This window comes from Coenobita brevimanus, chromosome 57, assembly GCF_032717465.1.
Source record: "Coenobita brevimanus isolate Jiangsu-jjx chromosome 57, ASM3271746v2, whole genome shotgun sequence".
In the NCBI taxonomy this organism is placed as follows: Eukaryota; Metazoa; Arthropoda; class Malacostraca; order Decapoda; family Coenobitidae; genus Coenobita; species Coenobita brevimanus.
The window spans coordinates 391,992-412,026 of NC_137010.1; the positions used below are offsets into that span (position 1 = coordinate 391,992).

The window sequence follows — 20,035 nt, forward strand, 5'->3', positions numbered from 1 at the left end:
GCTAAAGCTAACTCCTCCAGTTTGAACAGTCTTCCTTAAGCTGAGGAAAACCATGGGAGTAAAAATTAGAAAAAAATAATTAATCAAATTGAAGGTGTTGAGCTCCTTGACCAGTGAAATATTATAACAGTCAGAATATTGGAACGGTATTTGCTGATAACATTGTCAGCTTAACCATTTCATTTACCCTTCATATTGCATGTACTGTATTTAATTTTACCACTATCTCAGTACAGTAATAGTATATAATGCATAAAACAGCCAAGTGATTATTGTTTGTTTTACATAGGCTAGTTAAAACTGTAGTAGTATGGTACATAACACACTCAGTTACTCATGTGAAAGCAGTAATAATCCATAGCATCCATGTCATTATTACAGTAATAGTACATAGCACCCAAATTATTTTATAAATAAATAAATATACTGTATCTGTCTATCTGTCTATATCTATATATCTATCTTTCTATCTATCTTTCTATTTATCTATCTATCTATATCTATCTATCTATATATATATATATATATATATATATATATGCTTCAAGTAGTAATACATAACACACCCAGATTATGTGAGGCCCCGCGTGCAAGAGTATACCCATGCACCACCTTGTCGAAAATTGAGATAATGCTATCCCACAGTCCCTCAGAGTATGTACTTTTATGTGGACTTGGTGGATGTGATGTATGACCCAAGACATAAGGGTGAAAACCCATAGAAATAACATTGGGTTTACATCGCCACCCTTTATCAAGTGCAACCACAGTATTCATTAATAAGATTATTAATGTAAAACATAATTATTCCTAGTACCGTATTATTGGTGTTATTTTGTTTGTTATTGCATTTAATAGATGTAAAGCGTCTATTGTTCACATAAAAACACAGAACAACGAGGACCAGGTGAAAAAAAAATGCTGCCTATTGATAATTTTTTTTGAAAAATTTATACTTACTTTTTATGACAATAACCAGGCAAATTCATAACCAACCACTCTACAGACATTCAACCTCATCTTGCAGCATAAAGGAACTCACTAGCTATTGGCCTGCAGTACCAGTTTATGCATAAAAGTAGCAGCATTGTATGCTAACATGTCGATTTTTTTTTTTTTGGGGGGGGGGTAAAAACAATAGCACCGGTACTAAAAAGTTTTTGGATAAAGTAGAGACAATCAACTTTAAAATAATGTAAACGCCATTATCCTAGGTATAATAGTTTTTGTGGTATCGTTCTTCAAAGTTGTAAAACCTTTAAACGCGATTCCTGCCAATTTTAAAAAATTGTGCATGGGTATACTCTTGCACATGGGACCTCATATATTCTTTATTATACTGTACAGAGTTAACCTTTAACCTGTGACATTACTATCAAACACAGACAATCCTTTAACATAACCTCAACAAAAGAGATCTCCGTAAGTGCCCGGTTGAAGCGGTTGGTTTCCTGCGGTCTGCTGTGTTCATGTCTAGATGAGCCTGTTGTCACTGCAACAAGTACATGTAGGTCCCATGATACGAGTGGGATGTGTCAGTGGTGGACTGCTCGGATAGCAGATACTTGCATATTGGATAGGAAAAAAAAAATATTGGGAAACTCATGTAACGGAGTACATGACTTAAGGAAAATATAGGGTTAGGTTAACTGACCCTGCTGCTTGCAGCACTGAATTTGGGTCTAAATTGCCCATTCTTGTATCACCAGATTCTCGTATAGCAGATATTCAAATAATGGGACCTGCCTGTAGAGTAGAACCTTTGCGAGAGTATAATGGGGAAGCTGTAATGATGCTGCTCAGTTTTACTCAGCACTGGAAAATCTCCTGCATTGTGTAACATGCCCAGATTATTATGTTCTGTATCCTTAACTTTATTGAAGCATCTCATAGAAAAAGTAATACAGTACATGTTCAAATTCTTATGTAGGAATCAAGAAGTGGAATAATTTATGGTGTATGGGCTTTCCTTTTCATTATGATTTAATGTCCAAGTATCAGGAATGTAGGAGAGAGGGGTGTTGCCATATCTTTGTTGCTGTGAAGAATAATATAACATTAGACTGGAATATCTGATGAAATCTGTAAGTAGATTATAGTTTGTATTTGTGCTGTGAAATGTGTACTGTAAAGAATATAGCTGTTGATAAAGAGTGTGCTGTGAGAACTACCGAGTGTTCACGTATTAAGAAGAGTACCGGTATCTGTTGAAGTGTGCATCATAAAAATATAATATACTGTAGATGATCCATTACAACAAGTGGAAATGTTGGCTGGGAGAGACACACAGGTTAAAACTTGAATTCTTATTTTCTCCAATGTTTCGGGCTCCCAGACTCCCTGAAGATGGGTTCTATGTAGCCCATAACATTACAGAAACTATAGAATTTAAACTGTAACCTGTTTCTCACTCCCACCCAGCATAATACTATGTGCTGCTCAGGATGCTGGTTAAGTGCCCATTATAAAGACTGTGTAGCTATGTTGATAAAGTGGACTGTCAGAAATATAAAGTGCTCTGCTGATAAATATTGTGGTAATATGTTGATTGTGAGGTGCATAGTATATCATTTATGAAGTGTGTACTGTGAAACTACATTAGTGTACAGAATGAAGAATTACAGTACTTAACAGTGTACCGATATATCTGTTGACGTAAATTGTTTTGTGAAGAATGTGTACAGTATGTTGAACTGTATATCATGAAAGTATGCTACACTGAGCAGCTCTGTCTGGTGATGAGGTGCATACTATGGAAAAGATAATACAGTACCGGTATCTGTTAAAAAGGTGTATAGTATTGTGAAGATGAAGTTCACAGTGCCAACATATCCACTGGTGAAATATGTGAAAGGTTTGCAACACACAGGGATATATTTTAAAAAAAAAAAAAAAAAAAAAAAACATACTGTTTGTACTCAAAATTAGGGGAACTGATAGGTGGTATGAAGTACATAAGTGTGAATGTTTGTGCCTGTGGGGTGGAGTGAGGATTCTGGTAGCTTGAATGGTGAGTGAATGAGTGTGTGGCCCATACAGTTGGGCAGAATTTTGGATAGCCTCTCTTTCTGTTATTTATTTTTATTATTTTATTATTTTTTCCCTCTGTGCTTTCTGAACCCTACCTCACTGCATCCTTTAGTGGGAAAAAAAAGATCTGGATGATGATGGTGGTGACAGTGAACTACAAAATTAGCTTTATAGGCAGCAGTGGACCCTATCCTACCCTGTCTTTAGGTAAAAAAAAAAGAGTAGGAGGGAGACATTATAGTAGACTGAGCCAGTATGCCTGCTGGTTGTATGTGTACTGTGATGAAAGGCAAGCAGAAAAATTGCCTGTTCAAATGCCGTTGTTATTTATGAAGCTAATCTGCCAATTTCCCCAGTTTTGAGTAACAGTTGCATGTTTTTTTTTAACATCCCTGACATATAATAAGGATTTATTATGTTGGTGGTGTGGGAGAGGGATGCCTTAACGTGGTGGCATCGATATGGCTGGGCAGCTCCACTGCCTGGTTATACAAAAATCCCTCAGCTTCCTCCTTAGCAAGTGAATGGAGGTTGGTGGAAAGCAGGAAGAGGTTAGTTTCAGCCTGCAGTCCACTAGGATTGTATTTCAGATGAGCCTGGGGCCACAACAACAACAAGAGAAACAACCAACAGCAGCAACAGCCAACAACAATGGCAACAGCAGCCAACAGCAGCAATAGCTACAGTACCATGTACTGATACTAACTCTCCAGACATCACATAGGAAAAATTAGCTGTGTGGAGAAGGACTGGACCAAACTATTGCAACTACCCGTGTTTGATAGATGGAGTGGTCAGGGAAGTGCACAGATGAATATACAGGGTGTCCCATAAATAGAGCTCCACTAGAAACTAACATTTCAGTATCAGATGTGTTATAGGGATGGCTCAGTTGGCTTAGTTGTGGCATTTGGAGTGGGATATGAATGCTGTAAAAGCTGCAGGGTAGATGCTGATAACACTGACACAGCTATCCCCACAGCACAAGAAATTGCTTGGTGGAGTGGAAGTGGAGCATTATATATGGGCCCCCTTGTGTGTGTGTGTGTGTGTGTGTGTGTGTGTGTATATATATATATATATATATATATATATATATATATATATATATATATATTGATCCCTTCCTAAAATGATATCTTCTTCATTTTATTCTTGCTATCTCCAAGCAGTTTTATTCCTATTATGAGAGAGATTTTGAACCTGTGAGGTAAATACCATACAGCTTTCATTAACATGTTTGATATGGTGACACCTTTTATATTTTATTCATGCTATCCCCAGGCAACTTATACAAGTTAAGAGTGACCTTCTGAAGTGGAGAGGTTGGAAAAGGTCTGCTTGAACATCAGTTTACGATCTGTTCTAAGTTTTAATACCGGTCAGTGTCTGGAGATAGCAGGAATATAGAAAGATATCACCATATTGACAGGTGTAATCCTCAAATTTATGAATTTTAAAAGTTGAATAGAATTGTCTGGAGGTTGCAAGAATAGACTAAAACAAGGTATCATTGTACTATTATTAGTTTTTTCCATGAAAAAAGGGAACATAAACTTTGCTTGTGAAGACAGTGTGGAGTTGTTTGTGAGCTTGTGTCATGTTGTTATTTAAATGTTTATAAACATACATAAATATATATATATATAATATATATAAATAGTGTATATGCCTTCCTCGGACTTTGATTATTAGCATTTGTACATTTCTAATGGCGGGCGCCTGTATGATGAAACCTAGACCTGTAGGCAGTATAATGTAGGTAATCTTTATATATATATATATATATATATATATATATATATATATATATATATATATATACTGTATATATATATATTGTATATGAGGTGTGTGGGTTGTCTCACCCTACACCACTGGATGCTGCAGTCATGTTTATGCCACACATACATGTTTTTTCCTTAAGATGTTTCGTATTTACAGCTTTTTTGTGTGTGTGTGTGTGTGTGTGTGTGTGTGTCTGCTGTATGTGTCCGTCTGTTTGTCATGCCAATTATCTGTTTGTTTTGTATTATCTGTCTGCCAGCTTGCTTTAATTAGCTAAAGCCACCTATCTCTGTGTTTTGGCTTTTTTTTTTTTCCTGTCCACAGTTCAGTATGTCTAAGTGTCCGTTTCAGTGTCTTTGTGTTTGTTTTTCTATCTTTGGCTGGCTGGCTGTCTATTTATCTCTCTGTCTGCACCTGTGTTCAGACTTTGTATCTTTTTATGGCAACTCTTTGTCTGCATTATTGTGTCACACCATAAGTTTTCTTTGATCTGGTGCACCTATGATAGAAAAATCTTCATATATTATGTCCTGTCTTAACAGCAGGACTTCATACCATCCCTGCCCTCCTGCACTTCTCAACTCTTGCTGTACCTCATACATGTTCTGTTCCTCTTTACTTCTTGCCAGTATGCAGTATTTCTAAAATCCTTACAGTATGAGATTTTCAGTCACAAAATCCCTTAACTCCCAAAACAAAAATCGATTTCTGAAGTAACATCATCATCAAATTTGTTTCTTCCCTGTGTCTCAGTTCAGCCAGTAGTATAATTGTAACTTCGACTATGGTGAGCAAAATTGATTGTCTGCCTAAATGAACCCTAATCCCAAACCTTCTCATATTATCATCATGACCCAAATTCCCACCATGTACCCATGATAAAAAAAAGTATTGGCACTCTTTCAGTGTGAGACATTATCATACACGGACTATGATTTATTGGAAATGACACGGTTATGTTGCTTTGCATCCTTCATTTGTGTTGTTATCTTACATTTTACACTTATATAAGCTGGATTCGTCGTAGTAACATAGTACTTCATGCCAACTCAACCATTTTCGTGAATTAATCAGTCATGCCAACACTGCCGAATGAACCAGAGACGAAGCATTTCACATCTTATCTGACCCCAGGGTGCCAATACTTTTTTTATCGATGGTACATGTGTGTGAAATATTATTAGTTTAGTAAATGCATGTTGGTGGCAGGCAGTGGTGTAATGTAGCGATGTATGGATACTGTGGTAGAGGTGTAATATTTACGCAAGATGGATTTACATTAACCCTCATCCGCCGGGTAACGTGTATACACATCACAATTGCGACTCTATGGGGCCGCCGGGTAACAGCTATAAATGCAAGTGTCTTCCTGCCACCATTTGAACTGGCCGCCATTTCATCTCACCACCAGAGGGTAGGGAGGGAGTCCCTCTATACCACACAGGCAAGAGTCAATCTGTTCCTTGCCTTTGCCAGGGGTACAATGCATTCTTCAGGTTCCTCTTTGTCAGATTCCGTCCGCACCGCCTGTAGCCAATTGCATCATCCACCTCTGCCAAGCCTCTTCCAAGGATGCTAGAAAAGGGCTCAATGATAGTGCCATAAGGCATTCCTTGGATGCAACAGTGTCTAGTTTATCTAGCATTGGAGTAAATTATCACGTTGAGAGCAAAGCCATAGCCGACGCTGCGAGCAGACACCCGAACGCGGTTACTCTCATGCTGCTCCCACGGCAAAAATTAGTTCTCTTCCCCATGTCATTACTCATCAGTGCAACGACCTAGAGTCCTGGGGATGCTTTCATTCGCAAGAGGAAGAGTTGGTAAGTAAAGTGGTCATTAACTTTTTTTCCCCAAGTTTTCGAAATATAAAGGTTTGAAAACAAGCAATTTTTTTACAGTTCGAAAACTTGCCCACAGTGAGGTGATGACTTCATTGAATGTTGCCCGGCGTTTGCGGGTTAACTCTCTGGTGAAAGGGTTACTGTTATTGCCATCAAGTGCACCACCATTTTCTGTCATACAAAATATAATTTTTTAATTTATCGCAGCACACTTACCTATCTGCATCATTCTTTTCTAATATATTATTCATTTTCTAACAGCATGAATCTTTTATTATAATCTATCCTGGTCTCCTGTCTCATGACAAAAGGACTTCCATACTGCAGTCCTTCATTCCACCTGCCTCTCCTTTCCTGCATTTACTCGTGAATCTTAGCATGACTTCACCACCAAAGTATGTTTTACCACAGCTGTATTCCTGGCCTGTCTTGTCCTCTCCTAGCATGCACTACGTGACCCTGCCTTTCTTTCTACTTCGCTACATTACCCCTCCCTGCCTTACACTACTGTACACTCTGCCATTGTAACTTAATTTGCCCTGCTGTGCCCTGCCTTACACTTCTTTACACTCTACAGATGTAATGTAATTGGCCCTGCCATACACTTCTTTACACTCTACTGCCATATTGTATTTGTCCTGCTGTGTCCAGTCCTGCCCTGCCTTACACTACTCCACCCTAACCTCCCCCAGACCATGAAATTGTGGGTAGACAGCCTTGACAGCAGGACAGTAGAACACTTACCCATCCAGACATCTGATAACCAAGATACCTGATTATTCAGACTGTCTCAGCTTACCAGTACTTCCACTCAGACATCCAAATTTTGCCCACAGTTTTGCTAAGTTTTGTGATTTGTAAATATGTTCATTTAGTTACTCAATCAAACTTTGTCCATTTACTAAATTTCATTATGGTTTGTCTGACCATTTTTTTCAATTACACATCCAGAAATGTCTGTGTTTATACAGTGTGTAATAATTTCTTAAACATATTTTTATTCATGTGTGAATTTTGTTCATAATTCTACTAAGCACATGGTTTGTCTGACTATTTTCATTCACATCCAAAAGAAGCTCATGTATCTGCTGAGTTTTATTATTTTTATTATTATTTTCAGTCATACACCCAGTTTTTTCTTGTTTCTACTTTTTTTTTTTTTTTCACATCCCAGCTTCCTTTTCATACTCTTTTGTTGTGTGCTCCTGCTTATTCTGTAATATGATCCATTGCCACAATTAGCAGGGAAGTGTCAGCGAACTTTTCATTGTAGCAGAAAATTCATAAAATGTGATAGGTGTCGAGATTTGTTAAGTTTTGTCCAATTGGAACTTCATTGTTTATTTCTTGCCTCTTTTGGCGTTATTTGGTTTAGGCAGTTTGAAATTCCATTATTTCTGGCCTGGGTTTTTCACCAATATGGCAGAGTTGATCCAGGCCCCTCCACCTTGATTGCTGTGTTTGCTTCTTGGAATGATCTTGGTGCAGTGAAATAAACTACACACAGTCCTCATTTAAAGTTGATTCAATTAAGCACTTGAATCTGGGTGACGTCCTTTTTTAGTTTATTCGTGCTGCAAATGGACACTTTATTCAGTTTAGGAAAGACCTTGTATTGAAGGGGTTTAATTAGGGAATATCAAACCCCTCCAGTTTAAAGAGTTTATCCTATTACCAGAAGATGGCAAGAATTTCTTGAAAAAGACATGCCTTGATTCAGTGGGTCAAAGTTGTATCACTATTAAGTTGCAGATGAATTGACCCCTATTTTTCAACCAGAGTTATTGATGATTCACTGTAAAGTTCTTTTGAAGTCAGAAATAGGTGTTTTTGTGTGCATTCAACCCCTTAATCGTGAACCAAGAACATGCCACAATTAAAGCCGTTTCATTTAAAGCAGCATTTTGCCTGCACACATCCTGGACTTTTAAGTGAGGACTGGCTGTAGTGTTTGTTGTTGCTGTAAATATGTAAATAGTTTGTCAATATGTTAAGGTGTTATCAGAGTATTATTATTATGTATCTGCTGCCATTTGTGTTATCCCTTACTGTGTTAACCTTTCTTTTGTCTCTGTCCTTGTGTTTTTGTTGTAGTGGCGTCAAAGTAGGACATTGCCCACACACGTCCCTGGCTGACATGCTGTATTATGCCAGCAGTTTGGTTGTACTGTGAGTCATATTTTCTGCTCACTGTCTAATGCTGCCCCTGACTGGTGGGAAATTGTAGCCAGAGTTTCATACCAAACAAAGACCATTTGTTTGGAGTGGAGGTGATTGTTCAAAGCTTTGATAGACTATGTGAGCATTTTGTGAAAACACCATTACTCGTGCAATCTAGAAAGCTTCAAGCAGCCTACAATAGGGCTTTAAACTCCTCCTCCTGACTTCCTTTTAGCTGAGGATAGGGACAAAGTGATCAGAAGCAATGGCTCACAACTGTACTGTGATCCAGTTTATAAGAAATTATGTAACCTTTGAATGTCATTTGTGAAGACATTTTTAGTTACCAGATTTGTATGTTTATCAAAGAAATCTTATTTATGTATACCTCCATATCAGTATGTGTGCTCATAAAAAAAAAAATAAAAAAAATGACGCATTTGTGCAGTTGATTATGACCTATTGTATAAAATAAAATTTGCTTTAAAAATAAAAAAATTTTTGTTTCCATGTCATGAATTAAGTTCAGTGCATGGTACAGTATGTCACAGTTATTATTATTATTATTATTATCATCATCATCATCATCATCATCCATCATCCATCATCATCATCATCATCTAACACAGTGTTGCCCTACGAGGAGCGTAGGAGCCTGGGTCTAGGCAAGTTGGTCCTGACATTTAAGATGAGAGTGACCAGCCTCACACATCCCTGAGTGGCATTATGTGAGCAGTAAATCCCAACTACCCCTTGGATATAAATCTGCTTAGTCTCAATCAGACTGGAGTGGCTTAATTACTCACTAAACCACAAGGCAATATAATCTGGTTATATGGTTACCACCCAGCATTGTAAATGGTTTCCTGGTATACAGGAAATGGTTTGTCACTCATTGTAGAGTGACCTGTTGACAGAAGGAAATGGAACGAATGAAGGAAAGAAAGATGGCAGAGGAAGGAAGGAAGAGAGGACTGGGAAGTCATCTGAGAGCAGCACATTGAGTGAGTGGATGGTGGGCGCCTCCACCTAACACTATTACTATTATTATTGATATTATTTGTTATTATTATTATTATTGTTATTATTATTATTATTATGCAGATCACTCTGAAAATAGGAAGTTATTCTGGAAAGAGGTGCAGAAATGTAGAAGTGACAGTGGAAAGAAATGTTAAAGTGTGAAGGATGTAAGTGACAGATTATTAACCCATGGGGATGAAGTAAGGACCAGATGGAATGAACATTTTGAAAGCCTGATGAATGGGAATAGGGAGAGCAAAGCCGCTGTAAACATGATTGGTTTTGGGGGTGTGCAGAGAAGGAATGCAGTGCCAATAAACATGACACTTGCACAGGTGAAGAATGCTGTGAAGCAGCTGAATAATGGGAAAGCAGCTGGGGTTCATGAGGTGTATGCAGAGATGATTAAATGTAGTGGGGACAGCTGAATGAAGTGCTTGTTGGAGACATGTAAGAAGGCATGGATGAGTGAAACTGCGCCAACAGAGTGGAAAAAGGCTGTGATTGTACTCCTGTACAGAAATAAAGGTGAGCGAAGTGAGTGCAAGAATTATCGTGGCATAAGTTTATTGAGGGTGGTAGGGAAGGTATATAGAAGAATTATAGGGAAAGTAAAAGAGATATCAGGAGTCCTAGTGAGTGATGAACAGGGTGGCTTTAGGAGTGGCAGAGAATGCATGGATCAAATATTTGCAGTAAGACAGGTAGTGAAGAAGGCTTGTGAGAAGGCCTATAAGGTGTTTATAGCATTCATGGATCTGGAAAAATCATATGGCAAAGTAGACAGAGAAGGATTGTGGAAAGTTTTGTGCATGTACAGTGTAGATGGTACACTGCTAGGTGGCGTCGAGATTTTATGGTGGTGGTGAAGCATGTGTAAACATAAATGGGCATCTAAGTGAATGGTTCACGATTGGTGTGGTCATGCGACAAGGTTGTGTGATATCCCCATGGTTGTTCAATATATATACAGTAGAGTGTATACGGATGGGGTGATGAGAGAAGTAAAAACGAGTAATGGAGAGAGGGATGGCACGGTAATGAATGGTGATGGATGGAATATCTCAAATATGTTGTATGCTGATGAAGCAGTACTACTTGCAAATACCGGACAAGAACTTGGTAGACTAGTGCAGAGTTTTCCTGATGTCCGCGAGCTTCATGCCGTGAGAGCAAATGCAGAAAAGAGTAAAGTGATGGTTATTGAGAGAGAAGATGACTCCTTGTGTGATGTTACAGTGAATGGAGAGAAACTGAAATTGGTGAGGTGAGAGAGTTCATATACCTTGGTACAGTGACAGAAGAGAGGAAAATGTGCAAAAGAATTGGAAAGTAGAGTGACACAAAGAAGGAAGTAGCTGGTGCTGTGAAAGCCTCGATAAGAAACAGAGGCTTCAGTGTTGCAGCCGCATGAGGCGTTCATGAAGGAGTGTTAGTGCCAACGTTAACATATGGATGTGAGACTGTGGTGTGGCATGAAAATGAAATGTCAAGAGTGAGAGCAGTGAAGATGGGACTGCTGAAGAATGTATGTGGAGTATAGAGAGTGGACAGGATACGAAATAATGTGATTTGTGGAAGATGTGGAGTGAGGAAGTCTGTGGACACCAGAATTGAAAAGAGTGTACTAAGGTGGTATGGTCATGTGGAGAGAATGGATAACAATAGAGTGGTGAAAAAGGTATATCTGAGCAAATTTGAAGGAGGGAGGAGGCAAGGTAGGTCAAGGAGAAGGTAGAGGGATATGGTGGATGAGTGTGTGAGGAAGAGAGGTAGGAAAGTCAGTGAGGCTAAGGGACTGGCAAGAGATCGAGCTGGCTTGATGAATGTTGCGAAGAGTGCATGATCAGTGATTTGGCACCCTTTTTTAACATGACAGCATCCAGATTGACTCTATCGGATACGTTTATGTGAAGCTACAAAATATGGTGAATGTTTTTGGCATATCAGATAGAGCCAGGATTCCAGGGGATTGAATGATGAGTGAATGGAAGCATGGCCCGTTACATGGGGCAAACTTGGGCTGTCTGGACGTTGCTACTCCTCACCCTGCCCTAGGGTGGGAAAGGAGGTCCGGATGATGATGATGATGATGATTATGTTGATGATGATGATTATTAATATTATTTTTTTTTTTTTTCATCCTTTCCTGCTGTGAAGTTCAAATTCCAGAGTACAGTACTGTAATTCCATAGCAGAGTTCCACTGGTACAATAAAAACTGATTTACCATGAGAGTCTCTAATTTACAGCACTGTACTGTACCAACAGTATGCAAATCCATTTTATATTTTGGAGCATATCCTAGACCTACAATGTGCACTCCTTAAAAAGGGAAAATAAAGAGAAATGCTGTCAGGTAATTCAGTCACATGGAGTACGCTGAGAGTGAGAGAGTGGAAAGTCTATAACTATGGCTGAGAGACAAGCGAGAGTAGATGGAATGGAGATAAAGGCTGATATTCTTGTCGGTTAAGGAGGATCCCTAATGCCGCTTCCTTAGTTATTTATATTTGGGTATGGCTAGCTAATGTTGTTTTGTATGTTAAAATGTTGAGTGTGGTGATGTGATAGATTACTTATAGCAAGGCCTGACAATTCATCCAACATATATGGTGTGTGTTGCCAAAATGGTACCTGAGTGTGAAACTGCTCTTAGCGGTACACATGTTTCTGGCTTCTACATTAAGAGATAATACAAATTCTTTCTGAGTTCACAGTAACTTTACAATAAATCATGCAGTTTTAGCCACCAAACGTTGAAAGGTCTCCCAGCAGACAGTAATTTTATACACTGAAGCCTTCTGATGAGCAATGTAAGTGGGCAGATTATAGGCCTACTGTTATAATCATATGGCATTTATGTTGAGTATGATGATATGATAGATTACTTCTAGCAAGGCCTGACAGTTCACCCAACATATATGAAGTGTGTTGTCAAAATGGTACGTAGGTGTGAAACTGCTTTAAGCAGTACACATGTTTCTGGCTTCTAATTTAAGAGAGAATACAAATTCTTTTTGAGTTCCAAGTAGCTTTACAATGAATCATGCAGTTTTAGCCCCCAAACGTTAAAAGGTCTCCCAGCAGACACTAATTTTATACAATGAAGCCTTCTGATGAGCAATGTAAGTGGGAAGATTATAGGCCTACTGTTATAATCATATGGCTCAACAGTGATTGGGTTGTGCTATGCTTAGTTAGGGGTTAGTACTGTAAGGATAACATTAGGACAAACAAATGAGTAATGGAAAGGGTAGTGCTGGATGAAATACAAGAAAAACTGATGAAAAAGTGAAAATTTTACTCATCTCTCCTTGCCACAGCTAATCCAGGATGGCTGTGACAAATACTGTCAGAGCTTTATTACACATCACTGTTTCTTCCCTGTTAAACATAGGCGTTCCTTGAGGATGGAGGGAAGGAATGGTACTCAAGTATTGTACAATATTTCCAGCTGCATCTCAAAGGAAGCTTCAAAAAGGAAAGAGTGAAAGGTCTGAGCATTGTATCACTCTCTACCAACTGTATCCCCCCTCCAGATGAAATGTCAAAATGATAAGTAAAATACTGTACACGGACAAGAAATTATATACCTTTTTTACCTCACATGTATCAGCCTCCCACAATCCTCACAAACCACCCCACCATCATAGAATTTACTCAGAGCCTTTCCAAAATACAAATCCACCCACCACCAAAACTAGGAATATATGATCCATTCCAGTCCACCCCACCGCTAACAATATAGTGCTTTCAAAACTTTTCCGAATCAGCATCTCAAATTTCATGAATGTTGCGGCTGAAAGTCGATTTTTCGTGGTTTCGATTTAATAACACGGTTATAGAATCTTTCTAGCACCTCTTCCATACCAGGTAACTTTCGCGTCTAGCACATTAATATTCCTGTTGAATATGCATGCAAACTATGACCATATTAAAAAAAAAAAATGACCATGCATACAAGTTGCTAAGGAAGAGGTAATAGAAAGCCTCAATCGATAATAAAGTAGGGAATAACATAAAAAAAGAATATTAAGGTGTAATGCAGCATATGGTGCTACAAGAGTTTCATTATGTTCAGCTTATCTGCACTGGGCCACACTGACGCCAACCACTATTTTTTCTTCAAATCGACTTCACTTATCCTACATACACGACCACTCTCTCTGCAGAGCTGACTAAACTGATATTTTTGTATAGTTAAACATGACATCAGAAGGCTTTCGTTAGATACCAAGGCTAAATGTCACGTCTCCAGCGCTAAAATTACGATGTCAACTGTGATGTGGGGCGACCGTGCAGCAGCAGTTAAGGTCCCCGTAGCGAGGACCGGGCCCCAGCAGAGCATGTGGTGCTATTCGAGTGGGTGTGTGGGTGAGTGCTTGACCGCATTTACAGCTATTGCAGCAATCATATTGCGTCTCTTTGCGTGTGTGTTCGTCGTTGGAGTGGCAGAGAAGTGGGAGGGACAACGAGGTGCCTGATATAGCAGGGTGGTGATGATAAGGTAAGAAAAGATGCTGTGTTGATGCAAGCCTCAATTTTTCTAGAGGGCAGAAGTTGCCCTCTCCTCCCACCTCTCTCTTTCCTCTTCAGCAAACACCGATGACAGCATTTCTTAAAAATTAAAACGTATTTATAAGGCAACTCAAGAACTTTGCAATAGAGATCTTTTAAACCAGTACACAAAACGTATTTGTTATACTGGTATCATGCATCATGTTCCTGCATCCACAAGCTGGCACGTAGTTTGGGCACGCTGTAGGTGATTTCCTGTGATAGGGGCAGTTTGATGTGACCTCCCGATGCATAGATTAAGTGCCCATACTTAGGTGTATGACACTTATAAGGGGACTGCATGCAGGAACATGGTGCTTGTGACACCGGTATATTTTAATGTACAAGTGCCGCCCTCATAAAGGGCCCTTAAAGTCTATACTTGCACATTATGTGTAAGTTACTTTGTTATGTGTGTAAGAAGAACTGGTAATTCTTTGCTGCTGAATAAAAGTGGATGCCATCTTGAAGGTGTATGCACGGTACACTATACATACCCTGCCCTCGCCCCCCCTTCTCCTTAGCTCATGTTATCGTTCTTGCATTGTATGTATTTAGCTTCAATTCATAGACATGGGACACAAATACACAGTTACAATGCGTCCAACAGGGCACTGCCTGCCGTACAAGTAGAGAGTACATGAATATTAATGCTTTGCCTTGGATTTTGTGTTCTTGCTGGAAAAGGTAGGTGGGCCTGCCTAGTGGATTATCATGAATTCACGCATGTTCGTTACCATGTTCCTCAATATCTATTGCCAGACCACTTTGAAATAATTCTGTGATAAAATTTATGTAAGTTGTTTCTTGCATATAATTTGGCAAAGTTATTATAGTAATCATTGGTCAGCCGAAAAGTGGGACGCACAGTACGCCCCCACCAGAATCTATGGCAGCCTGTTATACAAATCCATGATCGCCTCATTTAAAAGGCCTCTGTGCATTGTGATCTTTATCTGGGTGTGGAAGAGCACACACAGCTTAGAAATGTCATGTACTGTATCTTGAGCTGACATTACGAACACATGATCGGCTTGATCGTCCTCAGTGAACCGTGACACCGTCAACAGATCGCGTTTTTGCTTGAGGTGTCGCACTCGAAAGCAATTTAAAGCAGTACCGATAATGAATTTTTCTTCGAATAAAAACATTTGTTGTTCGTATATTCCTGTTCTGCAAGCCTGCCATCAGAATGGTTATCTTCATTGTATCCAACACGCAAACAACCTAGGCAAAATATGTTTAAAATTGACTCCTTGTTTTTTAGCTTCACAGCATTTTCGATCAACACTTTAATTATTATTATTATTTTTTTTTTGGCGATAACGGAGGAAGTAAAAACAAGTGAAAAAAAAAATCCATACACCTGATTACAGGAGACCTTCATTCTTTAAAAATAACAGTTGGACTTGAACAACCGTAGGTTGAAGTTTGGGGGGAAACGATTCTGGAAAAACGAGTTCCAAAGATGTGCAGTTCGGGGAATAAAAGAATTTTGATAGGCAGCAGTTCGGGTAATAAAAGAATTCTGATAGGCAGAAATTCTGCATAGCATACTATAGTGTGACAGTACAGTCATGAGCGTTATGCCCTTGTAGCGCGCGGGGAGGCGTGACGTGGCGCAATGGATGCAAGTTCGTCAAGGCGCGATTCCACCGGGGCAACACAGGCAACATGTAGCCTGCGACTTGCCTGGCTTTCAACGTGTATGTTGAATGCGGCATTCAACCATGAGACATGTTGACTGCGACAAGTCAACACTGTTGTTTCATGTAGCATGCTACATGCCAATGTTTATGTTGAATGCCACAAAACCATTTCCACCGATTCAACAAAAACTGAGGCAGTTGTCAACGCGATGTAACAGACAGACAGACACATATGTAGATAGAGCTAAACAAAAAATCATACAAGTACATACCGTGTAAAACACACACACACACACACACACACTGCCGGATAACTTATAAAAAGGTTTGAATGTATAGAAAGACCAGCGCTGAGTGCCCGCCGTCAAGAAGAAGGCATGAATGCAAAAATTTTCTGAAGTACCGTACCTTTGCTTAAGAAATAGGATAGAGAGAATAATGTAACAGATGAAAGATTCGCTAGTATTGGCACAGTATTAGGACTGGCGGAGAGAGTGTGTGTGTGTGTGTGTGTGTTTGGCTAATCCCCGCAGTGCATCTAGTTTAGCCTGGTTATTCTTGTATTGTTCCAAGCGTATATCCCATAGAACAACACAGTTTTCTATATTCTATAAATTCTTCGTTTTTTTCTTGAGACCAATTCATCTTGTTGCTTTCAACATCGAATCCTTCCCGCGACTGGTGGGAAGGCCGGCAACACTAGGCAACAGCCTAAATCTTGTCGCGTGCGTCACGTTCTACGGGCAACTTGTTGCCACCTGTTGCATGCCACATAGTCGCATGCTACATGTTGCCTTGTGTTGAACTGGTTGGAACACACTTGACCTATGCGACAATGTAGCATGCCACATGTTGCCGAAATGTTGCCTCTGTGGAATCGCGCCTTCAGAGCATATGCCATAACAGTATCTAAAATAATGCAAGGGAGGCAACATTCCTTGTTACCTGTAAGGAAGGTAGTTCATGTAGGGTTATGAGTAATTCTAATAACCTGATTCCGAATTTTGTTCAGTTTTAGTGCAACCTCTCCACGTCCATTCCACAGGGGCGAGCTATTTCCAGCTGAGGGGGCACATGACTTGTAAATTATAGCTACCCATTGATCGTCATTGAAGAAGTTACGGACTCTGCAATAATCCAAGTTTCTTCGAAGCGGTTTTAGCAAGTGACCCAACATGAAAGGTCCGGGAAACGATTTTTTTTTTTTTTTTTCCAATTCAGTGGGAGGCATTGTAGGGTGGTATTTGTATGCCTTACCGAACAGGAGTAACATTCTGTCACGGTCTGGGACTCAACCCACAGTCAAGTTCTGACCACTGTAGACATAATATAGATGTTGAGTGTTAAGGTCAGGCATTATACGGAGCACCTAATTCATGTTCTGTGTGTTTACTAATCGTTTGTTTTGCACGTTGCCGCAGCTCACTCTCTCCAATCTTTTCCCTCTCTCCTTTGATACCTTGCACTCCTCCCTCCGCCTTCCACCTCCCCGTTCTTCCCTCCTTTCCATTACCAAACCCATACACCAGTAGCATCTTCCACTCCTTTCATCACCACACCTCACTTGGGGAGGGGGGGGGTAATACTTTGTTAAATAAATAAATCCAGCTCAACTGGAAGAACCGAAGTTTGATCTTTGCCCAGGTCGGACCGTCAGATATAGTTTGTTTTCCCCTTGTCCTTGTTTACCCAGTAGTATGAAAGGTACCTGCAGTAGATCAGCTCTTGCAGGTCAGGTAGAAGATTGAAACATGGAAAACGATTAGTCTGCTTTAATGACTATCTATTGAAACATGGAAAACAATGATTAGTCTGCTGTGATGACTAGTGCAGTTGATGTGGAAATCAATGCCTCCTTCCTCTCCATCGCTGTCTTTGGATATCCATCTTCTCAACATAACCATTCCCTTCCCAAGTTGATTTGTCACTCCCTTCTCATAATCCCTATCTCTTTTTATTTCCCACTTCTCCACCCTCCTCCTCCTGTTCATTCTCACCTCTATCCATTTTTTTTTTTTTTTTTGGTCATCTTCTTCCTTATTACACACACACACACACACACATATTTACTCATAGTCCCAAGGGAAGGGACCTTTAAATAAGCCCGCGCTCCTTCAAACAGACGGGCAGCGCCTGTCCTTGGGAAAATTGCCGAAGGGTAAGTTCATCAACCTCTAATAATTTGACATTTGCATGGTACGCCACACTTATTGCTCAGGCTTAACAGTTCAGCTGTGGTGTCATTTAGTGTTGTCAAATAGTATTATTAAGATTAACCTAAAATGTCACGACGTTAAGTGAAGAATGACAACAGCAAAAATGGATAGCAACTAAAGTCTTCAAGGTTTGGCAAGACGAAAACTTCCTGGTGTTTGAATGAAGTAATCATAGTCTCAGCTGTACATTTTCTTGTACCACAGTAAATCCGAAAGCCTACATCAACGAAAGTCCAATAGTTACTAGAATGTTGGTTGAGACAATGTTACAAAAATGATGGGTACTATTTGGCATCGCAACCGTATCTTCATAAAAGAGTACAAACTTCGCTAAATTGAACATTTCACCATTTTCTGTTGAAATTGTCTGCCTCTATAGTGCTTAGTCTATCTAGATCATTTGATTGAATCATTAATAATATCCTTGACCACTGACCATGAACAAATATAACCTCTTTCACAATAAAATTAGAGAAAGAACGGCGAACAGTGATTAGCACGTCAGCAGCTTCTCAGACGAAGGATCAGGCGAGGTAAGATGCCAGATTTTCCTGGAAGTGGCCAAACGCATTATTCATAACATACTCCTTGTAAATCTTGCGGGCTAAAGTGAGGAACGTGAAAGAGGGCTAATTAAACATATTTTTTCATGAGCCAAACAGCAGAAAGAGCCAGACAACTGAAATAGCCACAAAAAGGGCAACCTGGCACCTACCGATGGCTCAGAGTCTCAGACAATCACATCCCACATTGTTGAGTTGAAGTTTCCCGGGGAGGTTGTGAATTTCCGCATCATCTCAAATCTGACATTCCTTGGTTTTTCTTCGTGCCGCTTCACTTTTTCCTGCCAGAATAAAGGTAGGTTGTATATAGTTTGTAATTCTTTGGAGATACACGTGTGAAGACAATCATGATCTTAGTAATATACCCCTAGTAACAGTCATACGTTCAAGCTGTTGTAATGCTTGGATCAAAACGACAAAATTCTGCTGCTCTGTCAGATAGTCCTGTCGTATGATTGATATGTTTGGATCCATATCACAGTGAATGACGATACATAGCAAGACATGAGAAACAATCACTCCTGACGACCAAATCCAGTGTCCTAACCTTTGAAGACCTAACCATACAAACCTAACAAGCAAAGTTAGTTAATCTAACCCAAACTAACCAGGTCTGATCTTACCTAAGAGCATGTAGTGGCTCCTCTTTGTCTCGGCACTGGGGAAGACAGTCAGGTGGTGCAGGATGACAGGCAGCTCGTGAAATACCATAATTAGAGTAAGTGAGGTTGGAGCTGGAAGTGTTTAATGTATCGTACTAGTAGTATGTATGTAATGTGTATGTATGGGTTCATTAACCTGGGACATACTTGCTAATATTTTGTCAGTGTGAAGAAAAATGCCATCATAAACTAAAATAACCTTAATTGGTTCATCTTTTCCTCATTTCACTGGTGATGCCCATTTTTTTTTTTTTTTTCTTAGTACAATATTTTTCTCAGGATTTATCAGTATGTTTTCAGGATATCATACAGGCAGGTATTCAACTATACTATTCTTTATAACCTAAGAGTGTGATCCACTGAGCTCTATAATATGCACAGGCCATCTCCGCCACGGGCGTGTGATTTTGGCGGCCACATTGAAGCACCAACACTCAAATTCAAATACTGTACTTCATTTCCACTAAGCAGTGATTATTAATAAAGAGACACTTTTTGCTTATAATACAAGAACATATATGGATTGATTTTTTTTTTTCTGC

At 39.4% G+C, this 20,035-nt stretch overlaps 1 protein-coding gene across 1 annotated transcript in view; it reads left to right on the plus strand.

Annotated features, from left to right (window-relative positions):
- Positions 1-14,270: 14,270 nt before the first annotated feature.
- The window catches only part of Gart (trifunctional purine biosynthetic protein adenosine-3 Gart), a 37,714-nt gene continuing 31,949 nt past the window's right edge, over positions 14,271-20,035 (plus strand). Inside the window, exon 1 of the mRNA XM_080274339.1 lies at positions 14,271-14,353. The gene's annotated coding sequence lies outside the window, so the exon portion shown is untranslated. The remainder of the gene's footprint in view (positions 14,354-20,035) is intronic.